The sequence below is a fragment of the Oncorhynchus clarkii genome, chromosome 13, assembly GCF_045791955.1.
Source record: "Oncorhynchus clarkii lewisi isolate Uvic-CL-2024 chromosome 13, UVic_Ocla_1.0, whole genome shotgun sequence".
NCBI lineage: Eukaryota > Metazoa > Chordata > Actinopteri > Salmoniformes > Salmonidae > Oncorhynchus > Oncorhynchus clarkii.
Genome location: NC_092159.1, coordinates 57,017,091 through 57,032,782, shown reverse-complemented (window position 1 = coordinate 57,032,782; position 15,692 = coordinate 57,017,091). Strand labels below are relative to the sequence as shown.

Below are 15,692 nucleotides of genomic sequence, written 5' to 3'. Positions count from 1 at the left end.
AATACATCGAAAGGCATTTATACGCCTTTATAGACCAGATTAACACATGTAAACTTTATTTCATCACCCAATGGATGGTGAGGGTTACATATATAGAATGAGGTTAAATCTAATCATATTTGGGATTTGATTGTGTTACTAAAGATCTTCAGAAATCCCTATCTGTTGTCTATATTCTTTGAAAACTCTATAAATATCATGTAAAAATATAATAAATTACTGATTGACATATATTTACATCTCCAATCATATATAATAACTTTTTAGACACTTGAAGGTGTTCCACATTTGATGTTTTATTTGTTTAGTGTGAGTCACTGATGATCAGGTAAATGGTCTGGTAAAACTATCTTCAGTGCAGATGCCATTAATAAGTACAAATTCACAGCGCCGACTAGTCCAAGTAGGAGAGGAAAGGCTGCCAGATTTGATCAAATGTTGATAACTTATTGTTCAGAATATATCTAATTCTTTCTAAGTGTACAGTGTTTGCCAATTCACTGAGACATAATTTGGTAGAGGGCGCTTCCCTCCTTTTCCAAAACAACAAGATTCGTTTTTTTGCCGAAATGAGACCGTAAGAGATTAGTTGTTTTTGGGGGTTGGTTAATCCGTTTAGGGACTCAGACACTCCCAGAATTATCAGAAGAGGGTCTGGGTCTATTGAAGTCTCCAAAACTTCAGAGAGAATCCCAAAAATTCCACACCAATAACCATGCAAGCTAGAGCATAGGGCAAAGCAGTGGAGTAGTGTACCCTGCGCAGCCTGACATTTATCACATGTAGGGGATGTATCAGGAAATATCCTATGCAGTTTAGTTTTGGAATAGTGTAATCTGTGTAATACCTTGAATTGTATGAGACGATGTCTGGAGTTAATGGAGCATGTGTGGATATACTCCAAGCTCTCTTCCCAGTCTGCCACCGAAATGTCAGTCCCTAGTTCTTCCTCCCATTTTGCCTTAACGCACTCTCAATTGTAATATATTAATCTACCTTTGGGCAAGATGTGCTGGCACTGCCACGCAAGCTGTTGGGAGGGGGGGGGGAATAGGGGGGACTAAGGGGGGGAATAAGTGGGGGTGTGACATCTACCCTCTTTCTTTCTACATGTCCTTGTTCTGTATGTCGTGTTTTGTAATATTTGGTTTGCACCCAGAACTCTGGGTCTTGTTGTTCCTGTCTGCTCTTTTATGTCTAGATAAGAATTGTATACCTGTCTTGTATACCTATACATCATTCTTGTGTGTTCAATAAAAAATATTTGAAACAGAAAACTATCTTCAGTGCAGACAGTGGGAGAAAGAACAGGTCAGGCTGGATCCCAATAATCCCTCTGCCACTTGAGGTTACAAAGGTCAGTTTACACATTCCAAAGACAGAATACATTTCCAATCTCTGTAAAAGTCTGAAAACCTCTTCTTGAATAGAGGGAAGCATAACTAACAGAAGTCACCTTCGCCCTGCATATACAGATACTTCAATTAAACAATGCTTTTTCATCATAGTCCTATATAAGTATATCATGTGTAGTCTAAGCCAGAAGTCGACCCACGATTTAATTTGCTCTCCAAAAGTTTTGTCATTTCTTTTTTAAGATTTTCAAGGATTTCGGTGGAGATCTGCTTCCCCAACCTCCCACTCTCGATGGGTTAGTATGTCTCATCTCTCCTTTAAATTGATCAAATGAGGTTCACTACCCATGGTGCTACTGACAAATCTACAAAGGTATGGCAGCTTTTCATTTAATTTGTAATCAGATCCACATCTCTGGCTTTTGAGTGACTAGAGATTATTCTTCCCGAGAACTTCATGACTCAAGCATTGCATTTGTTAATAAATGTTGAAGTGGCAAATACATAGTGTTCCAATTGCTACAGTTTAAAAAATAAATGTTTGTTGACAGAAGAGACCTCTGACACATTTTATCCACAAAACATAACTTGTGTTCTTTAACCTCAAAAGTAAACTGACTTCAAGTTGTCTTTATCAGTATCTATAGAACGTGTCAAGTAGTTTCTGTGGACACTCCCCGCAAGGTCTGAATACCCACACTTGCATCCTAAATACACTGAACAAAAATATAAACATAACATGTAAAGTGTTGGTCCCATGTTTCATGAGCTGAAATAAAAGATGCCGGAAATGTTCCGTATGCAGAAAAAGCTTATTTTTCATAAAATCTGAGCACAAATGTGTTTACATCCCTGTTCGTTAGCACCACAAATACCTGAAGCTTCCGCGGTTGTGTTCAAATGTAGGCCTTAGCACTCATTCTGATCTCATTCCTGATGATCAGTGCTTTAGTTTATTATCTTGCTGTCCAATGGTACTGAATTTGAGATGCACCCGACTGTCCACGTTGTTCTGTGCATTAGCCTTTTGATTTGAAAAGTTTTAGTGTTTGTACTAGGCTATTTGATTTAATGTATATACACTATATATACTAAAATATGTGGACACGCCTTTAAATTTGTGGATTTGGCTATTTCAGCCACACCCGTTGCTTACAGGGAAATAAAATCGAGAACACAGCCATGCAATCTCCATAAACAAACATTGACAGTAGAATGGTTCTGACTGAAGAGCTCAGTGACTGTAAACGTGGCACCGTCATAGGATGCCACCTTTCCAACAGGTCAGTTTGTGAAATGTCTGCCCTGCCAGAGCTGCCCCGGTCAACTGTAAGTGCTGTTATTGTGAAGTGGAAAGGCCTAGGAGCAACAACGTCTCAGCTGCGAAGTGGTAGGCCACACAAGCTCACAGAGCGGGACCGCTGAGTGCTGAAGCGCATAGCGTGTAAAATCCGCTGTCCTCGGTTGCAACAACTCACTACCAAGTTCCACACTGCCTCTGGAAGCAACGTCAGCACAATAACTGTCCATCAGAAGCTTCATGAAATGGGTTTCCATGGCCGAGTACCCACACACAAGCCTAAGATCACCATGCGCAATGCCAAGGCTAGAGTGGTGTAAGGCTCACCGCCATTGGACCGGAGCAGTGGAAACGCGTTATCTGTATTGATGAATCACGTTTCACTCCCTGGCAGTCCAACTGATGAATCTGGATTTGGCGGATGCCAGGTGAATGCTACCTGTCCAATGCATAGTGCCAACCGTAAAGTTTGGTGGAAGTGGAATAATGGTCTGGGGCTGTTTTTGATGGTTCAGGCTTGGCTCCTTAGTTCCAGTGAAGGAAAATCTTAACGCTACAGCATTCGGCATACAGATAATTCTGTGCTTCCAACTTTCTGGCACAGGTTTGGGAAAGGCTCTGTCCTGTTTCAGCATGACAATGCCCCCATGCACAAAGTGAGGTCCATACAGAAACAGTTTGTCGAGATCGGTGTGGAAGAACTTGACTGACCTGCACAGAGCCCTGACATCAACCCCATCGAACACCTTTGGGATGAATTGGAATGCCGACTGTGAGCTAGGCCTAATCGCCCAACATCAGTGCCCGACCTCACTAATGCTCTTCTGGCTGAATGGAAGCAAGTCCCTGCAGCAATGTTCCAACATCTAGTGGAAAGCCTTCCCAGAAGAGTGGACTGTTATAGCAGGAAAGGGGATTTTTTTTTTAATCAATAATGACTAATTATGTATACATTTCAATCAGGACTGACTAATCAGAATACTATTATGTTACTGTATAGATGTATGAATTTTATTTTAATCCTAGTACTGAATATAATGTGTGTAAATATAATCAAGAATTAGAACAATGACTGTCTGTTCCTTGGTAGAAATTAATTAACTTATCGTCAGACTGGCTAGAATGCTTATCTACACAGGGAGACCTTGGCTTGGTCATAAATTATATTAAATTGGTCGGATACGATGTGGGAAGGCTTGAGATACTGCCTTTGTACCAGGGTGGGAGAAGAGACGGGACAGTTCGAAAACTAATGACGTCATTTTCAGTTTATAACCTGTGGTAAACTGTATCGTGTTCAGTACTCTCGAGAATAAACGTTACAGATTGGTTTTGAGACTGGTCTCTGTCCATTTTATGCAAATAATAGTCATACAAATTCTTAGGAGTGGACAGAGTGTTTAATTTAATTGGGTATTAAAACATATCGGAATTTAATTCCCGTAACAATTGGTCCTTCGAACCGGGATCTAAAATACCCGTCTCTGTCATCTGAAGGTCGTACGCCGAAAATCGTGCACGAGAGGGTCTGGTCCCGTTATTTAAGACCTGGCCTCTGAATTGAGGTTAAAGACCAGGCCGGTGTACACCCCAGACCGACAGGGATGGTGACTAGATCCAACAAACATTGCTTTTCCCAGTCGGCGACAAGGTCAGTAGCCTATATTCTCGATTCTGGGGGGAATGATTTAAGTTCTTTGATTTAATGTTATTTTTTTTTTTTGAATTAATCAATAATGGGAGCTAACTATTCCCACAGGGTTTTGTATAACCGATATACACAGGGTTTTGTATGACCGATATACACTGGGTTTTGTATGACCGATATACACTGGGTTTTGTATGACTGATACACTGGGTTTTGTATGACCAACATACACTGGGTTTTGTATGACTGATATACACTGGGTTTTGTATGACTGATATACACTGGGTTTTGTATGACTGATATACACTGGGTTTTGTATGACCGATATACACTGGGTTTTGTATGACTGATACACTGGGTTTTGTATGACCGATATACACTGGGTTTTGTATGACCGATATACACTGGGTTTTGTATGACCGATATACACAGGGTTTTGTATGACCGATATACACTGGGTTTTGTATGACTGATATACACTGGGTTTTGTATGACTGATATACACTGGGTTTTGTATGACCGATATACACAGGGTTTTGTATGACCGATATACACTGGGTTTTGTATGACCGATATACACTGGGTTTTGTATGACCGATATACACTGGGTTTTGTATGACTGATATACACTGGGTTTTGTATGACCGATATACACTGGGTTTTGTATGACCGATATACACTGGGTTTTGTATGACCGATATACACTGGGTTTTGTATGACTGATATACACTGGGTTTTGTATGACTGATATACACTGGGTTTTGTATGACTGATATACACTGGGTTTTGTATGACTGATATACACTGGGTTTTGTATGACCGATATACACTGGGTTTTGTATGACTGATATACACTGGGTTTTGTATGACTGATATACACTGGGTTTTGTATGACTGATATACACTGGGTTTTGTATGACTGATATACACTGGGTTTTGTATGACCGATATACACTGGGTTTTGTATGACCGATATACACTGGGTTTTGTATGACCAACATACACTGGGCAGGTTCGCAAAAACCTGCGGCAACGTGCACTACCGTAAATAAACTAAACTTAATCATGAGAGGCATGTTCGCCCGAGATGAATTAAATGAGGCCTCACCTCCTGGTTACACTAGTGACCATATCCCCCGCGCATCCAGCAAAGGCGGAGGTGTTGCTAACATTTATGATAGCTAGTTTCAATTTACAAAAAACAAAGACTGCGTTTTCATATTTTGAGCTTCTAGTCATGAAATCTATGCAGCCTACTCAATCACTTTTTATAGGTACTGTTTACAGGCCTCCTGGGCCATATACAGCTTTCCTCACTGAGTTCCCTGAATTCCTATCAGACCTTGTAGTCATGGCAGATAATGTTCACATTTTTGGTGACTTTAATATTCACATGGAAAAGTCCACAGACCCACTACAAAAGGCTTTCTGAGCCATCATTGACTCAGTGGGTTTTGTCCAACATGTCTCCCGACCTACTCACTGCCACAGTCATACTCTGGACCTAGTTTTGTCCCGTAAGAATAAATGTTGTGGATCTGAAGCTAACTTAAAAGCAGCATTCCCCAAGAGAGGATGGCTTTCACTTCAGCATTGATAAATTCATGAACTTCTTTGACGAAAAGATCATGATCATTAGAAAGCAAATTACGGACCACTTAAATCTGTGTATTCCTCCAAAGCTCAGTTGTCCTGAGTCTGCACAACTCTGCTAGGACCTAGGATAAAGAGAGACACTCAACTTGTTTAATACTGTATCCCTTGACACGTTGAAGAAAATAATCATGGCCTCTAAACCTTCAAGCTGCATACTGGACCCTATTCCAACTAAACTACTGAAAGAGCTGCTTCCTGTACTTGGCCCTGCTATGTTGAACATAATAAACAGCTCTCTATCCACCAGATGTGTACCAAACTCACTAAAAGTGGCAGTAATAAAGCCTCTTTTGAAAAAGCTAAACTTTGACCCAGAAAATATAAAAAACTAATCAAATCAAAGTGTATTTGTCACGTGCGCCGAATACAACAGGTGAAACCTTACAGTGAAATGCTTACTTACAGGCTCTAACCAATAGTGAAAGAAAGGTGTTAGGTAAGTAAAGAAATAAAACAATAGTAAAAAGACAGGCTACATACAGACACCGGTGAGTCGGGCTGATTGAGGTAGAATGTACATGTAGATATGGTTAAAGTGATTACGCAAATATGATGAACAGAGAGTAGCAGTAGCGTAAAAGAGGGGTTGGCGGGTGGTGGGTGGAGGGACACAATGCAGATAGCCCGGTTAGCCAATGTGCGGGAGCATAGGTTGGTCGGCCCAATTGAGGTAGTAAGTACGTGAATGTATAGTTAAAGACAATATTCATATATGATAAACAGAGAATAGCAGCAGCGTAAAAAGAGGGGTTGGGGGGGGCACATAATGCACATTTTTAGGGCCTTCCTCTGACACCGCCTGGTGTAGAGGTCCTGGATGGCAGGCAGCTTAGCCCCAGTGATGTACTGGGCTGTACGCACTACCCTCTGTAATTCCTTGCGGTCAGAGGCTGAGCAATGGACGAACCAGGCAGTGATGCAACCATGCTCTCGATGTTGCAGCTGTAGAACCTTTTGAGGATCTCAGGACCCATGTCAGGACCCATGTCAAATCTTTTTAGTTTCCTGAGGTGGAATAGGCTTTGTCATGCCCTCTTCACGACTGTCTTGGTGTGTTTGACCCATTCTAGTTTGTTGTTGATGTGGACACCAAGGAACTTGAAGCTCTCAACCTGCTCCACTAGAGCCGCGTCGATGAGAATGGGGGCGTGCTTGGTCCTCCTTTTCCTGTAGTCCACAATCATCTCCTTAGTATTGGTTACATTGAGGGATAGGTTGTTATTCGGGCACAACATAGCCAGGTCTCTGACCTCCACCCTATAGGCTGTCTCGTCGTTGTCGGTGATCAGGCCTACCACTGTTGCGTCATCTGCAAACTTAATGATGGTGTTGGAGTCGTGCCTGGCCATGCAGTCGTGGGTGACCAGGGAGTACAGGAGGGCATAGAAGTGATTTTGCTCGTCTGGTAGGCCTGCGTCACTGGGCAGCTCGCAGCTGTGCTTCCCTTTGTAGTCTGTAATAGTTTGCAAGCCCTGCCACATGAGACGAGTGTCGAAGACGGTGTAGTATGATTCAATCTTAGCCCTCTATTGACGCTTTGCCTGTTTGATGGTTTGTCGCAGGGCATAGCAGGATTTATTGTAAGCTTCCGGGTTTAGAGTCCCACACCTTGAAAGCGGCAGCTCTACCCTTTAGCTCAGTGCGAATGTTGCCTGTAATCCATGGCTTCTGGTTGGGTTATGTACGTACAGTCACTGTGGGGACGACGTCCTCAATGCACTTATTGATAAAGCCAGTGACTGATGTGGTGTACTCCTCAATGCCATCGGAGGAATCCCGGAACATGTTCCAGTCTGTGCTAACAAAACAGTCCTGTAGTTTAGCATCTGCTTCATCTGACCACTTATTTTATAGACCAAGTCACTGGTGCTTCCTGCTTTAATTTTAGCTTGTAAGCAGGAATCAGGAGGATAGAGTTTTGGTCGGATTTATCAAATGGAGGGCGAGGGAGAGCTTTGTATGCGCGTCTGTGTGTGGAGTACAGGTGATCTAAAATGTGTTTCCCTCTGGTTTCACATTTAACATGTTGATAGAAATTTGATAGAACTGATTTTAGTTTCCCTGCATTAAAGTCTCCAGCCACTAGGAGCGCCGCCTCTGGGTGAGTGGTTTCTTGTTTGCTTATTTCCTTATACAGCTGACTGAGTGCGGTCTTAGTGCCAGCATCTGTCTGTGGTGGTAAATAAACAGCCACGAAAAATATAGCTGAAAACTCTAGGCAAGTAGTGTGGCCTGCAATTTATCACAATATACTCTACTTCCGGCGAGCAAAATCTAGAGACTTCCTCAGATTTCGTGCACCAGCTGTTGTTTACAAATATGCACAGACTGTTTTCTGTGAGTCTGATACTAATTACTGACAGCAATCTCTTTTGTCAAAAGGTCACTGTCCTTTCCGGCAAAGTATGGCATCAAGAAATGGGTGGCCTGTGACGCACAATCCAGCTACCCTTGGAAGATGCAAGTCTACAGTACATAGGGAAGCCGACCAGTGGAGGCCAGGAGAAGAACCAGGGGATCCTGGTTGTGCTTGATGTGACAGATGGACTGAGGGGGCGCAATGTCACGTGTGACAATTTCTTCACCTTTTATGAACTCAGCCAGCAGCTCCTGAAGAGGAAGATCACCATGGTTGGAAAGAAACTACTGGAAAGAACAAGCCTGAGCTCCCTCTACACTTCTCACAACAAGGGGAAGAGAGACCTTATCAAAGTTTGCGTCCAACCCCACCACCACTCTAGTTTCTCACCGCCCAAAGAGGAACAAGAATGTGGTCTTCCGGAGCACAGCCATCATCCTGGACTACAACCAGGATGCCAGCAATCATCCTGGACTACAACCACAACAAAGGAGGCATGGACAACCTGGGCAAGATGTTTAGTTTATTAATTAAAAAACAAGCACACATAAAACTTAAAAGCCATACTTGCACATGAATAAAATCATTGAGGATAACACACAATGAAGTCTGGGACTTATTTCCACTGTGGTCCTCGAGACAAGATGGCTAGACAAGATCAAACACAGTATGGCAGTGAAATAATAAAACAGAAACATAGAAGTAAAACATCTCATCATTCCAGTTACATCATAGGGGTTATTCATATGGGCACAGAAGACAAACATATTTGTACTTTATTTTTAAAGCTGCCCAGAGAGGATGTTGTTTTTATAGGCAGAGGCAACTCATTCCATTCTGAGGCTCCAGTATACAAGAAAGTACCTTCCCCAGCATTACTACTACCTGTATTATTACTACCTGTATAAGCACACATCAGCAACACCTGATCTGGTGCTGTGATTGTGTGCATCCCTAACATGAGGAAAGTAATCACTTAGATATCTGGGCGCAGGACCATAAATACTCCTGTAAACCAAACCTAGTCAAATCTGGGACACCCTAGCCTCAACAGGCAGCCAGTTTAGTTTCTGAAAGCAGCTCCAGCCTATGTGAGTACGTGGACTCACCTTCAATATTACCCTGATCAGCTTATTCTGGGCAATCTGGAGCTTCCCCTTCATAAATTTAGATTAGCCCTCAAACCAGGAAGTACTAGCATAATCAAAATGGCATTGAATGAGGGCAGTAGCTAGTACTTTCATGGAGTCCTTATCAAGCAGCTTGGACTTTCTAGCCAAAAACTTAGTCCTGGCATTAACCTTCCTTAGCACCTTATTGGCCATGCTCACACCTCCCAAGCTTCCATCAAGGATACATCCCATGTAGCTAACAGAGGTTTTAGTAGTCAGCACCTCACCCCCTAACTCCACTCTGAATTCAGACGACCTACACACTTTAGGTCTGGATCCAAAAATCATTGCTTCAGTTTTCCCTAAGTGCAGAGATAGCTTATTATCTCCAAGCCATTTGCTAATGTTAGTAAGCTCTGTGCTAAGTATGCTCTCCAACATAGTTTTACTTTTGTGAGACACCAGAAGTGTACAGTCATCCGCATAAAGAAAAAGACGGCAAGAACAAGCATCTTTCATATGGTTAATATACAATAAAAACAGCAGAGGCCCAAGCACGCTTCACTGCGGAACGCCACAACTCATTGGTTTTGCCTGAGACGGTGAACCATTAACCTCTACTGATAAATAGGACTTTACCCAGCCTAGAGGGATACTGCCTCCAGTTTGGAGATTAGGAGACAGTGGTTAACTGTATCAAAGGCCTTCTATAGGTCAAGCAGTACCATTCCACACAGATTTCCCTCATCAATCTCTTTCCTGATGAAGTCAGTCAAGTAAAGTAGACATGAATCAGTAGAGTATGTTTTTCTAAAACCTGACTGAAAATCATACATTAGACCCTGTTTGTTAACATATTCATACATTTGCTCATGTACAATTATCTCCAGGATCTTTGATGTTACACAGAGGATAGATACAGGCCTATAATTCCCAGGGTCAGACTTTATCCCCTTCTTATATAGAGGTATAACTTTAGCTTGTTTCATGTCCCTGGGAAGGGTACCTAGTTCAAGAGTGAGATTAATGAAATGTGTAATACAAGGGCCAATTTGCTCAGCAGAATCTATTAGAAACCTTGCAGGAATATTATCCAGGCCTGTGACTTTGGAGCATTTAAGCTCTGCCAGCATACTGACTATTTTGGCTGTTGCTACCTTTGCAAAAGAAAAAGAGTTTGGCTGAACCCCTAACTCTACATAATACGTATTGAGTTGGTTGCTTCCATACAAACCAGAACTGGTGGGCAGCTTGCTAACCAGCTTGCTGGCAACAGAAGTAAAAAAAAAAAGAGTTGAATTCATTGGAAACCTTTGCTTTTTCATATACCATCTCCCCTTTGATGTTCAGTCCAATACTGTTTAGTTTGTTTTTGGTAGTACTACTACAGCCTAGTTCCTTAAATGATTTCCAAAGTTTTTTAGGGTCGTTTTTGTTTTCAATGATTTTCTCAGCAAAGTAACCCCTCTTAGCTTCATCCATCCTCCTCTGTGCTTCATTTCTGTGACGTTTATATAAAACAAAATCATGCTGCTCTTGTACATTTTTGAAAGGCCTTATACCTTGCTTGGATAGATTCAAGAATCTCATGATTAAACCAAGGGCTAGATCTCTGCTTTACCCTGACCCGTCTAATGAGAGCCATCACATTCACCACATCAAGGAATCTACATTTAAAGGCTTCCCAGGCACTGTCTTTCCCTACACTATCGAGCACAGATGACCAGTCAATTTGACCCACTTCCTCACTAAACTTTTCTACACATTATTCTTTGAGTCCTCTGATTATAACAGTTTTGTGACACTTAAATATATAATTAAAAATTCTCCTAGTGCAAAATGTAATAAAATTATCACTGATTCCATAGACTATTACTCCACTCTGCGATACTTTAGATTGATCAGACACCAATATTAAGTCATTTGTACTTTGCCCTGTTTCACATATCCTGGTGGGATCTTTTATCATTTGGGTCAGAGCAAGTGATCTACAAAAGTGCATAAATACATTGTGGGTTGGGCTATTCTTTTTGCAGACATCAGTATTGAAATTCCCCAACACAATTTCAAGACCTTCATAGAATGCATTCTGCTTGGGCAGCCTATAACACACCCCCAACAACATTGGCTTGGTTTTGGGAAGGCAGATATCCAGCCAGACAATCTCCAGCTCAGCAGTTTTTACATTTTTTAATTTTTATTTCACCTTTATTTAAAACCAGGTAGGCTAGTTGAGAACAAGTTCTCATTTACAACTGCGACCTGGCCAAGATAAAGCAAAGCAGTGTGACACAGACAACAACACAGAGTTACACATGGAGTAAACAATAAACAAGCCAATAGCACAATAAACAAGTCAATGAGACAGTAGAAAAAAAGAAAGTCTATATACAGTGTGTGCAAAAGGCATGAGGAGGTAAGGCAATAAATAGGCCACAGGAGCGAATAATTACAATTTAGCAGATTAACACTGGAGTGATAAATGAGCAGATGATGATGTGCAAGTAGAGATACTGGTGTGCAAAAGAGCAGAAAAGTAAATAAAATAAAAACAGTATGGGGATGAGGTAGGTAGATTGGGTGGGCTATTTACAGATGGACTACGTACAGCTGCAGCGATCGGTTAGCTGCTCAGATAGTTGATGTTTAAAGTTGGTGAGGGAAATAAGTCTCCAACTTCAGCAATTTTTGCAATTCGTTCCAGTCACAGGCAGCAGAGAACTGGAAGAAAAGGCGGCCAAATGAGGTGTTGTCTTTGGAGATGATCAGTGAGATATACCTGCTGGAACGTGTGCTACATATACCTGCTGGAACGTGTGCTACATATACCTGCTGGAACGTGTGCTACATATACCTGCTGGAACGTGTGCTACGGGTGGGTGTTGTTATCGTGACCAGTGAACTGAGATAAGGTGGAGCTGGTCTGGCGACGAATATGTAGCGAGGGCCAGCCGACTAGAGCATACAGGTCGCAGTGGTGGGTGGTATAAGGGGATTTGGTAACAAAACGGATGGCACTGTGATAGACTACATCCAGTTTGCTGAGTAGAGTATTGGAATCTGGTTAAATCCGATCTGACGTTATAAGCAATGTCTGGTCTTACGAACGCACATATTCCCTCACCGTTCCAATTCCGAACCTTCCTGACAACAGAGTAATTACCTATCTCAATTTCTGAGTCACAAACAGATGAATCCAACCATGTCTCAATAAAACACCTACCTCTGATTTGCAAACCAACAGGCGTATCTCATCAATCTTCGGTAGTAGACTTCGGATGTTTAAGTACACAAAATGTAAGCCCTTCTTCCAAAAGGCCCCATTGAATTCCCGATCCACTTGCAATTTGTCTCCCACTGCCCTGCCATCTTCCCACTGCCCTGCCTCCGGTGGCCTCTGTCGCCATGGAGCACCCCTCCCCAGGTGCCACTCCATCGTCCTCACCACAATATCCCCCGTCACTCGCCTCTGGTTGCTTCCACTCTGCTGTGGACCCCCTCCTCCTCCGGTGCACTCTCCACCCTCGGTAGGTCCTCTGGTCCCACTCCACCTTCAATGCTCACACACCCCACGGGTACAGCATTTTCCACCATAATTTGCAAATAAATTCATAAAAAATCCTACAATGTGTTTTTCTGGATTTCTTTTCCTCAATTTGTCTGTCATAGTTGAAGTGTACCTATGATGAAAATTACAGGCCTCTCTCATCCTTTTAAGTGGGAGAACTTGCACAATTGGTGGCTGACTAAATACTTTTTTGCCCCACTGTAACTGAGTCTATGTTGTACTTTATGTAAACTTTATCTGTCCAGCTCTCCAAGAAATATGGTTCCATCTTCACGGTTCATTTTGGACCCAAGAAAGTGGTTGTTCTGGCAGGTTACAAAATGGTCAAGCAGGCGCTGGTCAACCAGGCAGAGGACTTTGGGGACAGGGACATCACTCCTGTGTTCTATGATTTCAACCAAGGACATTGTAATGATATTTTACTCTTCTGCTGGCTATGTCCCATTCTTAAAGGGATAGTTCACCCAAATTACAACCTGTCTTATTGATTTCCTTAATCTGTAAGCAGTCTATGAACAAGCTAAAATAGCAATCCACGTGTTTGTTCTCCAATCAATGTATGCGTTGGCCACAAATATGAGCATAGGATGAGTCAACAACATTGTGGGTATAAGTTAACAAATTATGAACTTTTAAAAGTGAGATTTACACCTAACAGTTACTTTAAATACACTTTATTGAGCTACACAATCAATTTCAGACACTTTGAGATGAGTTGGAAATGAAATGCATTACAATCTGTTGAAAGTCTTATTCTAGCCTGGTGGAGCAAGTCTGATTGCTGCATTCACCATTCTGTTTTACTGCATGTATATCAGCCTGCCCTTTATCCAATAGATTGGGGTTTGGAATAAGCCAGAAAATGTCTGTTCCAATCAGTGCCCTCGCAGAAACAGTGGTTGGGTTTAGGACAACAACCAATGTTGCCAAATACTGTGCTTGAATTAGGCTGAACTCTGATTGGTTGAAAGTGATCCAATAGCTGACAAGTACATTTTTAATAATACCACTCCTTTCTGACATTTGAGACTAGAATGGTGAATGTAAAGATCAGACTAGAATGGTGAATGCAGAGATCAGACTAGAATGGTGAATGCAGAGATCAGACTAGAATGGTGAATGCAGAGATCAGACTAGAATGCTGAATGCAGAGATCAGGCTAGAATGGTGAATGCAGAGATCAGGCCAGAATGGTGAATGCAGAGATCAGGCCAGAATGGTGAATGCAGAGATCAGGCTAGAATGGTGAATGCAGAGATCAGACTAGATTGGTGAATGCAGAGATCAGGCTGTTTCCAAAATTCATCAAATGTTCTTACTCTAATCTGCTGCAAATAATATAAATGTCTAAGATGTCTTAAATAGACACAGATTATCTTGACCAGATAATTTGGTACATGCTCATTATGAAATGGCATATTATAGTAATTTATTTATAATTATTACTTTGTATTGTCATGGAAACAAACTACGTTCTCTACAGGGATTCTGTTTACCAATGGAGACTCATGGAAAGAGATGAGGCGCTTTGCCGTGACAAACCTTAGAAACTTTGGGATGGGCAAGAAAGGGAGTGAGGAGAAAATCTTAGAGGAAATCCCCTACCTGATTGAAGTGTTGGAAAAACATGAGGGTGAGAGAATCAGTATCTCTACGCTAGTAGTAGAAGTAGTATGATGTATTTTCAGGGATGCCTAGGCTAAAATCAGGCTATTTTAACCACATTATTAGTAAATAGCTAAGTGATTGTGTGGGTTCTGGAAAGCTTATTTTGTAATTAATTAGATGTTTTGTCTATTACAGGTAAGGCATTTGACTCAGCACAGCCTGTGCTTTATGCCGTCTCCAACATAATCTCGGCCATTGTCTACAGCAGGTTTGAGTACACTGACCCACTATTCACAGGCATGGTGGACAGGGTCAATGAGAGTGTTCACCTTACAGGTTCTGCATCAATTCAGGTAGTCTGCTTATTCAGACCATTTTGTTTTTACTGTTTTTTTCTAAATAATCTGAAATCTGTCTGTTTCAGTGCAATCAATAAAACTAGGAAACAGACGCCTGTTATGAATTCTTGCAAATTAAAATGTACATACTCATTTAAACTTTGCTTGATGTGCCAGTAAACTTATTATAAACCATTATTGTACCGTTTATAACCCATTACAATGCTGCTTATAAATCATTATATACAATATTCATGATGTATAACATATCAAATAAAATCCTCATAGCCCAGTCCAAGCTCTTTGTCCTGGCACACCAATGGTGGATCCAGCTTCCCCTGAAGCTAGGACAGCAGAGTCCCTGCCCAACTTCCGAAAGCACCATCTCCTCAAAAAGTATCTTAAATAAACCCCTTCTTGCCCCCCCCCCTGCCACCAGTGACTACTTTACTGAGAAAAGTGTACTTACTATGCCTGTGACATCTGATTGTCCCACCAAGCTATCTTAATATAATGTGTCAATGTGCAGCGGTTAGGACAGAGTCAGGTGCAGGACACAGAACTGAGTAAAATACATACTTTACTCGAAAAGAAACAAAATATTTCCACGCAGGGAAAACACACCAGCTCACAGAAGTATTGAACACTAAACAAAGAACAAACACGCACAAAACCATGTGGGAAGCAACGGGTTAAATAGGGAATAAATACTAACGCAATGGGAACCAGGTGTGTACAATCAAGACAA

The 15,692-nt window shown here is 41.7% G+C and overlaps 1 pseudogene; it reads left to right on the top strand.

Annotated features, from left to right (window-relative positions):
* The first annotated feature begins 14,492 nt into the window (after positions 1-14,492).
* The window catches only part of LOC139365160 (cytochrome P450 2K1-like), a 129,067-nt pseudogene continuing 127,867 nt past the window's right edge, over positions 14,493-15,692 (top strand).